Genomic DNA, 17,729 nt, shown 5'->3' with positions numbered 1-17,729 from the left:
GTTGGTGGTTTGTTTGCTCGAACGCGTTCGAGTCACTGTTCACTCTCCGTCGGTTTACGTTGATACGGTATATATTAATTGCTTCACCCTATGTTATGAACATATGAGCATTTTACCCATCTTGTTCTCCGCGGGAAGTAAGGGCGGAAGGTTTTTCATTATATAGGGAACGGATCCCTCCGTCCTCTTGTGTTCTTACCATCACTTGTTACTGCTTTTATTTTTATTTTTAGATAAGTCTGTTATCTACAGGAGTATTCTCCTTTATTCATTATATATAAATAGTGAGTCCGGTCCTATACCAGGGGTCTCCGCCGTTATTTTACTGGCAACCCTTATGGTTAGTTCCTGGTCTCTCTTCATTCATTCCCGAGTACTCCAGGTCTGAAATCCTACCTTCCACTCTGTGTAATTTAGAGCTTATTGGCCCAGTTTATGTTAGGGAGTTCTTCTCCGCCGGGAGTATTCCGGTTGCAGTTGAATTTCCCGCCTCGCCAGCTTTATTTTGCTTAGGGTGGAGGTTCATGTACTTTTTCTTCTTACAGACTGTTCGCTGTGAGGAGCCGGGTGCACGCCTCTCCTCCAACAACCCTACGGTCACGTGGTTTGTCGGACCCACGCTGGTTGTGCGGTCCGCCTTGATGACCTGATTGTTTGGCACCCTGATGGTTGTGAGGTTTGCTTTGCTCTCTGCACAACTGTCCAGGATGAGTTGGTAAGTGACAATCTTCATCATTCTTGCTTTACACTCCTCATATTGTATATTATACATTGTTTATGAGGTTCCCGAATGGTTTTCGTTCTTAGCTAATTGTTGGTTTTCTTACAGGCGGACGAAACTTCCAAGAAGTCTGCCTTGGAATCCCTCCGGGCCTGGGTGGCTGGGTTTGGAAGGAACGTTCCGTCGGGGAAGCCCTACGTCCTCGACGCTAGGTTGAGGGACTTACTCTACCCCGGCGCACGGGTGGCGGCCGCAGTGCCTGAAGATCTGGCCACCCCTATCATCCAGCAGATCCGGGATGAGACCCAGCCACCCCAAGCGGATGTACTCTACGCGGAGGTTTCGGAGGACGTCGCCGCTATTAATCTCGACCTGGAACCGATGAATGTAGAGCAGGACCAGGTGGTAAGTGGTGAGGTAGGTGAGGTTGTTGGGGCGGGCCCCCCATTATTTGACTCCCCTGCTTCATCTGTTTCTTCCTTTTCAGGCTTTGTGAAGTCTTCCTCCTTGGGTGATAGAGCTCCATCTGCTATCCCCAAGTTGAAGTTGAAGACTTCATGGAAGGCGAGGGCTTCAAGTCCTCGTCTTCCAAGAAGGCATTGCCCTTCCCCGTCGAAGGCTAAGGTCTCAGGACCTGTAGCCTCCGGGAGCAAGTCTGGTTCCTCCAGCAAAGGCGCGAGTAAGAGGGCTGCAAAACCAAGCCCTCCTCGCCAACCTGCTTTCGATGCAGAGGCCTTTGCTAACTAACTGTATAAAGCGTTTACACGGAGGACCTGGACTCGAGATTTAGCAAAATCTCCGAGAAGCTTGGCCAGTCATGATAACATACTGGCGGGAATGGCTCATCCACCCCAGCCGAACCACAGTATGTTATCCCCGACACTGCGGACCTCCCGCCGTTTGATGTCGGTAACCCTTGGCGGTTCGCTCTCCGGGCCATCCAACATGATGGCAAGCTAACTCTTGATGGTCTTGGCACGAGACGGTTGGAGGAACTGGAGTTCTTCCCCCCCGATCTCCTGCCCCCTTACCCAGGCTTCGTGAGGCTCACGGAGGAAGCCTGGATTCGTCGGACAAAGGTTCCTAGGAGACTGTCATCGTCCCTAGGGACCAAGCTCAATCGGCTCTCCTGCGCACTCTGACGGAGTGGCAGGCAGATAACACGGTTGACTCCTTTCAAGGGAACTTCACCATGTTCGCCCTGGGAGACAACCTTCCCACCCCTTGCTTGGACAAAGTCGCTCTGGCTACGCCCGAGCGTGCTTTGAGGGTATTCCAAGTACCTCAGCTGAGGGAGACAGACCCTACTTCCTGGTATTCCCAGGAAGTAATGAGTTCTGGACAGACGCCCGTCCACTTTCACTGTCGGGAAGCTGGACCCCTTCTGCGCCTCCACGCACTTTAGCGAGCAGCTCCCAAGCTGCCGGAAGCTCTTTTGAAAGCGGAGTTTGATGCTCGGGTTAAAATTAGCCCGGTCGTTGAACTCCGTCTGCCTTACTGAAGCCACTGCCGTCTCCTGCTCGGACGAGCCCTTCTTTCAGGTTTTGGCTAAGTCCTTGCTGGCAGGCTTCCAGTCTGACTTATCTGAGTTTATCTTGGCCAGACTGGAATGTAGGAAGTTCATCTTCGCCGATGCAACTATCCGTCACGAGCCTAACAAGCTCGTGAAAAGCTCGATCTGGGGACCTAACCTCTTCCCTGAAGAGGAGGTCACAAATGTCATGGCTGAGGCTACACGGGCCAACCAAAGTCTTATACTCTCGCTGGGGTATTTCAGCTTACAAACGTAAGACCCCAGAATCGGCCGGCCCCAATCGAGAGGAGGTAAACGTTTCAGGAGGCATAAGAGGCCCTCACCATCAGGCGGTAGTCCAAGCCGTCCCGGTCTCGGCAGTGGCACAGCCTTCCACTTCTAAGGCCCACCCACAACAGTACGTGCTGGTCCAACCAGCTGCACCCTCTCATATGTGGCCTCACCGGCATACAACCCCACATATGAAGGCCGTGGTTATTTTCACGGCCTTAATAGGGTTGCAAGGGGGGAAGAGGCAAACCCCCTCATAGAGGAAAGCCCAACACCACCCCAAGGGGAAGACCTGGACGTGGTAGGGGAATAAACCCGCCCCTCCCACTGAGAGAACACAGGTAGGCGGTCGCCTGTTTTGGTTCAGGGACCAATGGACCTTCAGCCCTTGGGCACACAGCATTGTGTCCAAAGGCCTAGGATGGAGCTGGATCAAAAACCCTCCTCCTCTAACCAGGTTTTACCAGCCACCCACAGCAATCCTAAAGGATTATGTGACAGAATTGCTCAACAAACGAGCAATAAAGAAAGTAAGGCACCTAAAGTTTCAAGGCAGGTTATTCACTGTTCCCAAAAAGACTCCGATCAACAAAGAGTGATCCTGGATCTGTCGCGTCTAAAATCGCTACATAAAATGCGACAAATTTCGCATGCTTACGGTAGCTCAGGTACGGACTCTACTTCCGCGTGGAGCCGTCACCACCTCTATCGATCTTTCAGGCGCTTATTATCACGTCCCGGTTGCGGAACTTCTCTCAGTTCCTCGGTTTCAGACTCGGGAATCAAGCCTACTCCTTCAGGGTCATGCCCTTCGGTCTGAACATTGCGCCCAGGATATTCACCAAGCTGGCGGACACGGTAGTACAGCAACTCCGGTCTCAAGGGATATCCCTAGCAGCATATTTGGACGATTGGATAATTTGGGCACCAACAGTTCCGGAGTGTCAAAAAGCCACGTCCATAGTCATCAATTTCCTGGAGTCGCTAGGTTTCCAACTGAACAGAGAGTCCCGCCTGACTCCGGAGTCCCGGTTTCAGTGGTTGGGTCTCAACTGGGATCTGTCATCTCACACGCTGTCCCTTCCGCCTCCCAAGAGGAAAGAGATAGCATCTCTCACCAGGAGATTTCTCAAAATCCATCAGCATCCCGCCGGTCCCAAGAAAGGGTCCTTGGGTCTCTTCAGTTTGCCTCAGTGACAAACCTGCTATTAAAAGCGAAATTAAAAGATATAAACAGAGTGTGGCGAGTCGAGCCAATGTCAAGCTCAGAGACAAGGTCTCCTCTATCCCTCAAATCTTAAAGACAAGACTGCGACCTTGGGCCTCGGTCAAAGGCTTGTCCAATACAGTTCCGCTTCAATTTCCCCCTCCGGCACTAGTAGTTCACACAGACGCCTTCCTAAGCGCGGGGGGATATTCACCAAAACAAAAGTACAAGGAACGTGGTCCACAATGTTTCAGCAGTTCCATATAAACACCCTGGAAGCTATGGCGGTATTTCTAACTCTGAAGAAAATCCGCCCCCAACCGGATTCATATCAGGTTGGTATTGGACAGCGCAGTGGTAGTTCATTGCATCAACAGGGGCGGCTCCAAATCAGGCCGAGTAAACCAAGTGATGGTTGCTATCTTCTCCCTAGCGAACAAGCACGGCTGGCACCTGTCAGCCACCCACCTAGCGGGGTGCGGAACGGTGGCGGATTCCCTGTCCAGGAATGCTCCGTTGGAGACGGAGTGGTCCCTGGACATGGAATCTTTCAAATGGATTTGCCGCCGGGTTCCGGGCCTCCAAGTGGATCTGTTCGCAACGAGAGCAACTTCAAGCTCCTGTTATGTGGCCCCCAACCTGGACCCCTCAGGCGTTCACGCCATAGACGCAATGACAGTAGATTGGAACAGTTGGGAGAAGATTTATCTTTTTTTCCCAATAAACTTACTGCTGAAAGTTTTACACAAACTCAGGACATTCAAGGGTCAATTAGCCCTAGTAGCTCCCTATTGGCCGAAGAGCAATTGGTTCCCTCTTCTTCAGGAACTGGGACTGTTTGTCTTCGGATCCCCAAGCCCATTCTGACTCAGACAGTACAAACCAAGACTGTGTCAGCTTCCTCAAGAATTCAGAATGCCCTAGTTTTATGGACTTTATAAAGTTCGCAGCTCAAAAAGGAGCGAACATTGACCCTGTCAACACTCTGTTTTTAGAATCAGATAAAAGAGATTCTACTATTAGACAGTATGACTCAGCAGTCAAAAAATTAGCCTCCTTCCTAAAAGCATCTGAAGCCAAAATCATGACAGCTAATTTAGGAGTTTCTTTCTTTAGATCATTGTTTGAGAAAGGCCTTTTCCGGCCACTATTACCACAATCAAGTCAGCATTAAAGAAAGTATTTCTTTAAACGGCTTTAAAATCGACCTCACAGATTCCTACTTTTCATCTATCCCAGAGCATGCGCTCGTCTGAGACCAGTATCACGCCCACAGTCTGTTACGTGGTTTCTCAATGACGTCCTTAAGTTAGCATCAGAGATGGATAACTTTCATTGCTCTTATCAGGATCTGTTAAGGAAGACTTTATTTTTGATTAGCTTGGCTTCAGGTGCTAGAATCTCAGAGCTGTCGGCTCTCACTAGAGGTGATAATTATGTGAACTTCCTCCCGTCTGGAGAGTCCTCCTTTCCCTGACCCTAGATTTTTAGCTAAGAACGAAGACCACAGGACAGGTGGTCCCCTTGGAAGGTGGTGCCCTTCCTCAAGACCAGTCTTTATGTCCAGTTTATACACTTAAATCTTACCTTTAGAACTCCACAGAGTAAGTCGGGTCCTCTTTTTATCAGGGAGAAAGGTGGTACTCTTTCACTAAATGCTATAAGACAACAAATTTTATATTTTATTAAACAGGCCAACCCAGATTCAATCCTAAGGTTCATGATATTCGAGCAGTTGCTACTTCCATTAATTACTTTCATAATATGGACTTTTTCAGAGTTATCTAAATTTACGGGTTGGAAATCACCTCTAGTGTTTAAACGCCACTATTTAAAAACGCTCGAAGCCCTGAAATTTTCTACCATAGCTGTGGGAAGTGTCATCTCCCCACCTTAATTAATCATATCCTTGTCCTTTCCTTTTCCCCCGCCCGCCTGCCTCATTTACTTTTCTGCTTATTCTCCTGGTTGATTATACCTCACTGCCTGGCTCCTCATATTGTTGTTTCTTGTACCTGTTAATGGAAAAAGTGTAATCTGAAATGCCATGATTGTTTCTTTTGTGGGGTACTGGACAGTTTTTATTTGGCTCCATGCAATACCCCAGATGAATGTTTTCATATATTAATGTTAATTGATTTTGTCTCTTACGTGTTTAGCCTAAGTTTACGTGTATAGTATTAAGGTTATATTTGCAGTTATTTTTTGTACGCTTTCATGTTTCACTTTGCTTTAAGTAATTTTAAGGTTTTTTGGGGCTTTTTCTCCGTCACCAGAATCTGCCCATTGTTTCATAGTATTAAGTTTTTTGATGTTATTAAATTTAATATACCTTAGTCTTAAGTTCTTGCTACACGAAAGAGATTGCTTAATTAAAATTATTTTGGTAAAACTTTTGCCTTTTCTTCAGATTACCCCCATTTTCTTTTTCCTGGTTGTTGCAGCCTTGGCATGATTCTCTATCACGATTTCACCCGGCCAACACGGGACTGGACTCAGAAAAAAGAATTTGACAGAGGAAAAATCTATTTCTGAGGAAGGTCCCGGGTCACCCGGTGACCCTCCCTGAATCACCTAGTACTCTCCCCTCCCACATGCCAAGTCTGGGGTTAGTGCTAGCATGGAATGAGGTAGGTGGCGCTGGTGTCGCCGTCCTGGCGGGTGTTTGAATCTGTAGCGGCTCACCGCTCTGTTACAACGGATTTTGATAAGGAGAGATCTTTCGAGTGGGTTTCCGTGGTAGTGGTAGTTCACTCACCCCTTTATACCGACGTTTAAACTTTAAGGTAAGCAGTAGAGATGACTGAAAATAGGAGTAACCCCAGCTTTGTAAACACAGTTTCTCTGGTATATCTAGCAAGAGTTATACAAAAATTCGTGCTGTAATGGAATTTCACCGGTGACACGGACCTTCCTCAGAAATAGATTTTTCCTCTGTCAAAATCCCCTATAGTCTATTGTGATTTTTAGCCAAATGAGTTTTATATATATTCATATATATATACACATATATATATATGGATATATATAATATTGTATATGTTATATATATTATTGTAGTATATATATTTATATATATATTATATATACTCTGTATCAGTCCTTCACAATGGCTTGGAAATAAAGTATAAACCGGTCAGGATATATATATATATATATATATTTTTACCTGTGGTAACGTATATATATGTATGAATCATACATATATAAGTGATATATAATATATATATATATATATATATATATATATATATATATATATATATATATATATATATATATATATATATATATATATATATATGTATATATATACAGGTTGACCATCACTAATCCAGCAATCAATAGTCCGAACAATCAGTAATCCGGCACAAATTTCAGCTAGAAATTTCCAATGTTTCCGCACTAATTTTCAAATTTCGCGGGTCACTGCGCTAACTTGCTCGCCAGCCACTTCGATTTGGTGGCCCAGTGTGCTGCATCAACAAACTGGAGGTGTTTGTAAACACAGGCATGCTTTTGCTGTTCCATGTTTTACATTTATTATTGTCTTTTGGCCTACGCTATGGTATATCGTATAGGCTACATATACAGTAGCCTAGCCTATATTATACTGAACTCTATTCACATATTAACAGTATTATAATTACAAGCGTCAACATAACAAATGTGCATCCTTTTCATCGATCTTTTACAAAGTTATGCTTTACTACAATGTATCCAATCGCGTATATTCTCATATTGTTTTTGTATTATAAATTGCGATCAATGTTTTGTTTTGGGAATCAATAAAACAGTGTTTATTTTGCCGCATTTAACTCAGTTCAGAGAGCTTTTCTTGCTTCTAGTAATCGTAAATGAATAGATACTTTTTTATTTGGGACAAGGATATTTTTCGTTATACGAAATGTTTTTAAATCGGAATATAACTTAAATACGTTTCGTTGTGAAATTAATTTAGCTATTTTTTTTTTAATATATGATGTTCATGGGAATCGCTAGCAGCTAGCTGTTTTGGGGCATGTTTGTTTTGTGTAAAAAAAATCAAGATTCCATTCACTATTTTCTCTTGATTTCATCATAATACGAAAATATGTATTTATCTTTTATCGGGCGTGAAAACAGCAGTAATTTGTATTCTTTCATGCCCAGTAGTTTTAATTAAAATACATTTTCCAATTTTATTTACGGTCAAGTTTCATCCATGTTGCTGATGCACGATAATCTTATAGTCATTAGCAGCTTGAACATTGCTTTCTCAGCTTCAGCTACAACTTGCAGCATAAAGTTACTGTAGCAGTATATTTCCTCGCCAATCTTTTCTCCAGAGCGAATAAGGGTACAGTGTAAAAAATATGTCAGTCCTATTGTACAGTACTTAAAGTCATTTGTAACATAACTACAGTAATTGTTTAACCGTACTATGGTTGAAATACAAGCAAAACAGTTGTTATCCGGCACGATTATTAGCAAAACAACAGTTTCCCGTTCGGTCATATATGGCTGTATGCATTTACGCAAGAGTATAACATTATTAACAATACTTTTATCATTCTCTTTTACCTTTTTAACTAGCAGATGGAATAAAGAGATGGAGGAAAAGAAGTTGGTCTATTGTAAGTTGGTCTCTCTCGCTGCCTGCGCGAAATCTAAAAATATTTCCTAAATATTTTCGTATCAGTATTAATTGCTAACTCCATCATAAACTCGAAATATCGTAAGTCGAATTATCGTAACTCGAGCACTACCTGTGTTTCATAATTGTCTTTTCTTTATTAACCAACTTGTACTGATTTATGGGATATTTTAATTCTAGGATGAGGTGCTTAGCTACTGGGTTTTGTGTATATATATACAGTGTATACAGTCGACCCCTGATATTCGCAGGTGATGCATACCACTAGCCCTTGTGAATAGCTCAAATCCATGAATACTTACAACCCTTCTAAAAATGCTTATAACAGCCCTTATTATAGTTCAAAACACCATAAATCCTCTAAAAATGCTTATACCTGAATCTTTTAATAGTTTTATCACAAAAAGTGCATTTAGTCATGAAATTTGCATAAAATACAGTAAACTCCAGCACCTCTGAAATACATTATATATACTGTTCTGTTCTTTGGCTTTTAACGTGGATTTTATACCCATTTTTACATGGGGTAAGCACGGTAAACTTTTTTGAAGGACTTTGATTGTAAACATTATATATATATATATATATATATATATATATATATATATATATATATATATATATATATATATATATATATATATATATATATATATATCAAAGTATTCTATCATCATACGCCATTTTACATGCAGTAAGTCAAAAGAAATAAGGACTAAGCAATTAATTAATTCAATTTAGTATGATTCAAAGTAGGCAAATTTGCCTGTAAAACCTCTCTCACCACTGCCTTTGGGGGGAAAACCACTTTAATCTCTTTCTTGTCCAAAGTGCTGCCGGAAATTCCTTAATTCCAGGTGCGGACCTGATCAGAGCTAATTGATGCCGAGTCAGGTCAGCTGGTGGGCTCAACACGTGCGTTCCGCCATTTTGAAATTGCAGCCACGCTGCCTGCATTTCCATATGGGCAGAGTGATCACAACGCCATCTAGGAAGAGAAAGCGTAATTCCCAAAGCTATAAAGGGCCTTGGAGAGAGACACTCATTCTTAGAATTGGTCAGGCGACCACGGAGGACAGAACTCGTCCCTTGCTCCATTAAACTGCCTATTTCCAACACCTGGCTGGCAGTATCCAAAGTAACTTTTGTTAAAACTTAATTTACTTGCCCTCCCTCTCACTGGCCCCTCATAAAAAGAGAACTTCAGCTCCTAAGAAAGGAGAAGTACCAGGATTTAAGGTTCTTCATCAGCCACATCCCTATTCGCCTTCAATGATTTTCTTTTCTTTTCATGGTGCGATATACCTACAGTGAGACCTGTATTGCTTTTCATATTCTGTGCTGTTTAATTTGCAAAGCATTTACAAGAAGTGTAACGTAATCGTACGATGTTAGAGTTACTGGAATCAAGTTCAGTCTAGGCATCTTCTTTGCAATTCCTCGATTCCTTCATCAATCACAGTACTAGTTCGGTTGAGTAACCATAAGTGTTTCAATTGCAGATTAGGAGTATTCAGCTGTGGATCAGCATATCATCTTGTGTGCATAGTGGCCCACACTGCCTTGATTTCAACAACCTTTGAAGCAGGCAACCCATTGTATTCTCTCCTGGAAATTCCCTGTCATTTGCTCTAGCCTTATTACCCCTGAAATATGCTACCATTCTTCTGATGTGTTTTCTTTTGTAAATATAATGAATTAAGTTAAACACCAGAGATTATCTAATCACATCCCCTCTTGAAGTAGGCCTTCAGCCATATTTTGTTGTTTGTAATTTTAGCTGTCCTCGAGGCCAAAGTCTAGATTTTTGTGGTACTTAAGGTAAGCTGCATATCATCCTAGTATAGGCCATTAATCTAGCAAGACCTCAGCTTTAAAATGACAACACTGGCAACCAAACTGCCTCAGATCTCGCAATCTGGAATGTCACAGATTGAGTCCTTACCCTTTTTGCAATGTGCAGTTATCAGCTAAATAGCCTCGCTAAGAACTGAATGCAAGACATGACAAGAACCTTCGTAATTAGTGTAAATTCCCCTGTACGTGCACAAGCGATTATTTCCACAGTAAGTATCGTGTTATTATGTTTATTTTTTGTTAGGTACGAACAAAATCATGACTAAACTAAGAGTTAGGGATTGTTAGAACACGCATGCATCCCAGTTATAGAGAAGTGAGAGTTATTTATCTTTACACAAGATTTTTGTGCTATCGCATGTTAGCTGCATGTTTTAAAACTAGGAAGGTACGGAGTGACACTCATTGAAGAGTTAATAAAAGGAATGGTGCCCTTATTCCTTCATCCACGTGATAACGACAATTTGAATCCCGAAATCCTGGTTAAACACATCAAAGCCTTGCGGGCTGACCCAGTCCAGCAATTTTCATATCATTGGAGATAAGATATTTTTAATCTCTCTCTGTCTCTCTCTCTCGTAGAGGTTAGGAATTCGCTAGCCAAAGATACTACTCTTCCTTATCGAATAAATCTCACAAATCCGTAAAAGTTTGTTCAGGCCATGCAAGCCAAAAATCTTGGTTAGTATTTGCATTTGTTTAAATTATTCTATACAAGAAATGCACATGGTAAATTCCATTCAATTTCTCCCAGTCGTCAAACCGTGAGGAGAGGAAAATCTTCTGATATTTATTGGTTGTCTCATTGAAATCTCTGCAAAGCTTTGCTCGGCCAGGTGTCAGCTAAGCCAAGACTGCGTTGTATTTGTTCACTGTACTGGTTAGTTGCTTCTCTTCACCCACACGTGCTGAACCATCCCGATTCATGGGGTCGCTAAAGTAACCACGCCACTCCATGCTTAATCAGGTCTCTAGAATACAGTAAATGGTTTTTTCTCTTTTCCCTTAAGCACTAGAGATATCGTTGGCAGAAAATTTTCCCGTGCATGGTAAGAATTTTTTTGTGTACCCATCATATTCTACCAAGTTTTAATATCGCACTTTTGAAATAAGCACATTCTTTTCCCGTCGAACTTTATCCATTTTTTTTTTCTTGGCTGAGAAGCCAGCTACATTGTTTCTCTCGCATTTAATTACGGGTATTTAGAAGTAACTGTTCCCTATTTGCCTAGGGCAATGCAATTTTATAATATTTGCTGCCACCACCAGCATAATTACTCATTCACGCACTTAATTACAATTTTTCAAAGCTACCGCTTCCCATTTGCCAAGAGCAATTTTATAATATTTGCTGCGACACCAGCATAAGCATTCATTCAGGTACTGTGACTATTTATGTGAGCAAGTAAAAATTCAAAAGCGTATTAAGCGGTATCCAATTCTACGTAAGCCTGTTATTTTAATTCCGCCAACTCTGACAATTCTCTGCAAATCATTATTTAAGGCTTGCGTTAAACCTTGTGCTAAAAATCCAAGTCCTTATGGGTCTGCTTATTCCAGTTCATCAGAACAACCTTGAGCTTCTTAGACAATAAAATCCAAGTCCATCTCGAGACTTTATATTCGTGTATTTCACACAAATCCAAGTCCTCATAGGACTGCTTATTCCAGTTCATTAGAACAACCTTGCGTCTTCTTAGACATACTGAATTAGTTCATTAGAACAAACTTGAGTCTTACAAAACCCCAAATCACTCATTTAGCACAAACCCTAAGTTCTCAGGAACCCAATTAACCGTGTTCAACACACGCAAACCATCGTTCCCCGAAATGCCTTAATTTCACACTACTGTATAGCCGGTCAAGTCCGTATGTGACATAAAATCCAAGTTACGTCTTTCGAGACATATTAAAATTCGTTCATTACGAACAAACTAAGTCTTATTCAGACATATTAAAATTCATTCATCACGAACAAACTGAGTCTTATTCAGATATTAAAATTCGTTCACCACGAACAAACTAAGTCTTTGAGACATACTGAAACCAGTTCATCACGAACAAACTAAGTCTTATTCGGGCACATTAAAATTCGTTCATCATGAACAAACTAAGTCTTTGAGACATACTGAAATTTGTCTTTTCACATATATTGATTATCTAAGGGGTCACACCCATGTAAGCATTATCTCAAGATGTCTATGACATCCAGAGCCCAGCAAAATGAGGACTTCAAAATCTACATGTTCACTGGAAAGGACATGGGACTGTCAGGATGAGCTGTGAGGGATTGGGTCCAAGAGACAATGCCAAGGAGGAAAGAGAGGCAGAAAGAATAGCCCGGGAGAAACAAGAAGCAGCAGAAAGAATAGTCCATGAGAAATGAGAAGAGGCAGAACGGCAGGAGAAAGAGAAAGAAAGAATAGCCTGGGAGAAATGAGAAGAGGCAGAACAACAGGAGAAAGAGAAAGAACGACGGGAGAGGGAGAAAGAAAGAGATATAGCTGGACACGAGCGAGACATCTCCACCCTCCATTCCCGCCGCCTTCAGAGAGCCATGTCTACCACGTGGTCCTATCTTGTAGGGACCCTTAGTATTCTTACCAGTGAAGCCCTTAGCCTTCCTCTGCTGCCATTACCCTCACTGAAGCCACCCCTTCTACATGGTAAAGTGATCTGTTGCAAAGGTTCTTTCAGTCAGTCACACTGTTTTAATTCTCATACTAAACTTCCTATTTCCATTTCTAAGTGCCAGTATTTCCATATCAACCTTGCCTTGTTAGGGCAGTGTTACATAAATGCCTTTGTTTTAATAATTACATAAAATGATGTGTTCAAGGCTTTTTTGGCACCCTCTGTACTTGCCTTGTCCTATGCATATTTTACTGCATCCTTACTGGCTTTTCATTCGTAAATCTCTCCATTTACAGAGGGTTTGCTAGACGTGGTAATCTCTCTTGACTGTGCCTTGTATCAGCATCGTCACACTGATGGATATACCTTCAAATGTTCCCATTATAATTAACCTCACAGGCCTTGCCTGCCTGATTAGTCCACTTCATCTTCAGTGAGACCTGTACTGCTTTATATATTTTGTGCTATTTAATTTGCAAAGCACTTATGAGAAGTGTAACATAATCGTATGAAGTCAGAGTCACTGGAATCAAGTTCAGACTAGGCATCTTCTATGCAATTCCTCAATTCCTTCATTACAGTGTTAATTTGGTTGAGTAACCATAAGTGTTTCGATTGCAGATTAGGAGTATTCAGCTGTGGATCAGTGTATCATCTTGTGTGCGTAGTGGCCCACACTACATTGTTTTCAACGCCCAATGAAGTGGGCAACCCATTGTATTCCCTCCAGGAAATTCCCTGTCATTTGCTCTTGCCTTATTACCCCAAATTATGCTACCATTCTTCTGATGTGTTTTCTTTTGTAAATATAATGAATTAAGTTAAACACCAGAGATTATCTAATCACTCCCCTCTTGAAGTAGGCCTTCAGCCACATTTTGCTGTTTGTAATTTTAGCTGTCCTCAAAGCCAGAGTCCAGATTTTTGTGGTAATTAAGGTAAGCTGCATATTATCCTAGTATACCCCATTAATCTAGCAAGACCCCAGCTTTAAAATTGCAGCTATATATATATATATATATATATATATATATATATATATATATATATATATATATATATATATATATATATACAGTAAACCCCTGTATTTCGGGGCTCTCATGATTCATGGACTCATGCTTCGAGGGTTTCTCTGTGGAACATATCTAGCCATCATTCATGGAAAATTCGCCTATTTCAACTGTAATATTTTTCACTGAGAAATATTTAATTACTGTATTTTCATATAATTTTCATGAATAAATGCACTTTTTGGGATAAAACTATTAAAAACTCAGGTATATGCATTTTTACAGGGTTTTTCTGTGTTTAAACTATCAAAATGGGCAGTTCAAAGTGTTTTTAGAGGGTTTTTAAGTATTTTATGGATTTTAGCTATTTATGGGCTGTGTGGGACGATCCCCCAGTGAATACGGGGTTCACTGTATATATATACATACATATATATATATATATATATATATATATATATATATATATATATATATATATAACCATATGTATATGTATTTATATATATATAAATATAACGTATATGTATATGTATGTATGTATGTATGTATATATATATATATATATATATATATATATATATATATATATATATATATATATATATATAAATATATATATATATATATATATATATATATATATATATATATATATATATATATATATATATATATATATATATATATATATATATAATGTATTTGCTTTTAGCAAAAATTGTATAAGAGAAAAACTATGCCCTAAAAGTATTGGAAGAAGTGGCCAGGCATGGACATGATGGAGGGAGGTAGAGAAGATGCTCTGACACTGTACAGAAGAATCTCCAGGAAGAATACAGTAACTTGAAATTGAAAAGAGAAGACATTGGGAAGATTTCTGCACTAACAGCCCACTTAATGTCCAACATAAGGCACGTGATCTCCTTGAGTTAGAGGAGAGGAAATACAGTCAGGTGGTAACAACGAGGCACAAGAAGCTACTCATTATTCATGGGGGCCTGTAAGAAGCGAGCAACACAAAGATGGCTTCGTCAACCTGGCTGGAATAGACCTTAGCCCCCATCAAAGGTCCCTCCTGAACCTGGGTCTACAGTGCCACTATGCCAGGAAACCACACCCTGAAGTCAAGAGAATGAAAATAGAGGCCCTTGTATTTCGACTTTTACAACTGCGAGGTGATGGTAAGCTAGAACTAACACCTACTGTCATTGATGAACTTGTTGGAGAAGCAGGATGGCAAAGAGGACATTTCTGAAGCCAGGTAATCACTCAGGAGATGAGGGAAGCCACAAAAGAACTACACAGTGACCCAGACATCATCATACGGAAAGGTGACAAATCATCTGTCTATGTAATGATGAAGGAAAGTGATTATTTTGAACAAGATGGACAGGATCCTCCTGGGCACTTCCATATTCCAACATTTAACAAAGGACCACCCAGGACTTCAGAAAGAAAATGTCAAGGCTTGTGACTAGGGCCAACAATCAAAAAGACGTCATAAAATTCCCTAAGGTGAAAGGAGATTATGGGCCCGGTTACTCCTACAGGGCAGTGAAAACCTACAAGACAGGCCACCCCCTAAGGCCCATCATCTCTCAGATGACATCCCCAACCTATAGGATAGTGAAGGTCCTGAATGATTCGCTGGTACCTTACATACCCAGGACATTCACTGAAATCAGCAGTGGAGTTCATTGACCTCCTGCATGAAAAAGGACCAGAAGATGACATCGCCTCACTCGACGTTGAAAGTTTATTTACGAACATTCCCATCAAAGAAAAGATCAGCATCATCCTTGACCATGTATATAGGTCCAACAAGAGCACTCTGCCTATTTCCAAAGATGTAATCCGAGATATGCTGAAGGCCAGTACTATGGAGGCCCTTTCCTTTCTCATCGGGGGGAATTATTTCGGCAAGTAGATGGAGTCGCCATGGGATTTCCACTAAGGGTCCTTTGTGTAAATATGTACATGGCCACCGTCGAAGAAAGGACCTTCTGAAAGCATCAAAAACCTAAGATTTATGGGCGGTACATCGGTGACATATTTGTCACAATAAAGAAGCCAACAATGCCAGAAAACTAGCAGATGCTCTGAAAAGAATCTCGGTGCTCAACTTCACCACAGAGCACAGCCAGCAGAAGACTTTACTGTTTCTTGATGTCCTGGTAAAACAAGGAGGGCAGTTTAAAACGACCGTGTATACAAAAGCAACGAATGCTGGCTGTTGCTTGAATGCACAAGGAGAATGCCTAGATGCATATAGAAAGTCTGTCGTGAGTGCATATGTCAATAGAGCCTTCACACAGCACATCGTGGAGAGACATACACAATGAACTTGACAGAATTTGCCACCTGTTGACAAACAACGGCAGTGCAGATCAAATAACTGAAACTGCAATAAAAAAGAAAATGGATGAATTTTACCAATCCAACATGACAACATAAAAGGAGGAGTCTGATTATGTACCATCATCTACTGTACATTGTGGGTCTGCATACAAGGAAGAATGCCGCGCACTACATGGAAGAGTAAACAGAGGCGTAACACCAAAAGCCCCTTACCAGAAAAGAAGCCTCAGAATATATAGTAGGCCTAACCTTGTAGCAGCCCTGATAATGAAGAACAGCAACACTCCGGGGGGACCGAAGGAGATGTGCACAAACGTAGTTTACAAATTCATTTGTCCAGAGGAGATGTGTAAATCTCACAACCAAACTACATCAGGCACACTACAACGACCCTTTGGACACGTATGCGGGCTCATAGAAATCAAGGGGCCAAGCATCATCATTATATAGATGTTCACAACATGAAGACATCTCTACAAGAGCTGATAGAAAGCACCTAAGTCATACACAGGGAGGATAACTATGGTCGCCTCTTCTTAACGTCATTTGTAACATAACTACGGTAATTGTTTACTACCGTATGATAGTTGAAATACAAGCAAAACAGCAGTTGTTATCCAATTTGGTCATAAACAAAACAACAGTTTCTCGTTCGGTTGTTTATGGCTGTACGCATTTACGCAAGAGTATAAGTTTACTAACAATACTTTTATCATTCTCTCTTACCTTTTTAACTGACTGTACGCTGCTGCCTGCGCCCGAGGGAAATTTAAAAAATATTTTATAAATATTATCGTATCGGTATTAATTGCTTACCCCATGCAAAACTGAATTATCGTAAGGTAAATTATCATAACTCGAGCACTCCCTGGGTACCTGAGTATTTTAATAGTTTTTTTCACAAAAAGTGAATTTAATCATGAAATGATATGAAAATATAGTACAGGAAGTCCCCAGTTTACGATGGGGGTTCCATTCCTGTGCAGAGTCAAAAGCCGAAAATTGTCGTAAGCCAAAAAATTGTTAAAAACCGTCAAAAATCCTAAGAAAACCTTACTTTTAATGCTTTGGGTGTATTGACAATGATGTAAACTCAACAGGCAGTTGCGCCAATCTCCTTGATCTTGGTATTTGCGATGTTGCACCTGCTTGCGCTGCATAGGTGCCATGGTCGGAACCATCCACAGGAACGTCGGCTATCTGGAGATGCCTGTTGAGTTTGGAATAACATAACACCCGAACCAGCACTTCTGTGATGGCTGTTATCTTCTTGCCCCGCCCCCTTTTTTTAAAAACTATTGACAAAAAGTACCCTCACTTATATTTTAACGTTAGTACTGATGAGGAACACCGTTCAAGTGTTCGAAAGTCTCTGGTTTATTTTACATATTTTACATAGTAATATATTTACTATATAATTGTAGATTTTTATTACACAAATTATTATTATTATTATTATTATTATTATTATTATTTTTATTATTATTATTATTATT

At 41.0% G+C, this 17,729-nt stretch overlaps 1 protein-coding gene across 3 annotated transcripts in view; it reads right to left on the bottom strand.

The window, feature by feature from the left end:
- Positions 1–17,729, bottom strand: part of LOC136843745 (uncharacterized) — a 255,634-nt gene that overhangs the window by 192,144 nt on the left and 45,761 nt on the right. Inside the window, exon 3 of one of the 3 annotated variants that reach the window (XM_067112402.1) lies at positions 17,291–17,443. The exons of the other annotated variants lie outside the window; for them this stretch is intronic. The gene's annotated coding sequence lies outside the window, so the exon portion shown is untranslated. The remainder of the gene's footprint in view (positions 1–17,290; positions 17,444–17,729) is intronic. 3 annotated transcript variants of the gene reach the window in all.

Source organism: Macrobrachium rosenbergii, chromosome 12, assembly GCF_040412425.1.
Source record: "Macrobrachium rosenbergii isolate ZJJX-2024 chromosome 12, ASM4041242v1, whole genome shotgun sequence".
NCBI lineage: Eukaryota > Metazoa > Arthropoda > Malacostraca > Decapoda > Palaemonidae > Macrobrachium > Macrobrachium rosenbergii.
The sequence above is the reverse complement of the archived record's forward strand: the minus strand, read 5'-3'. Positions and strand labels throughout refer to the sequence as shown.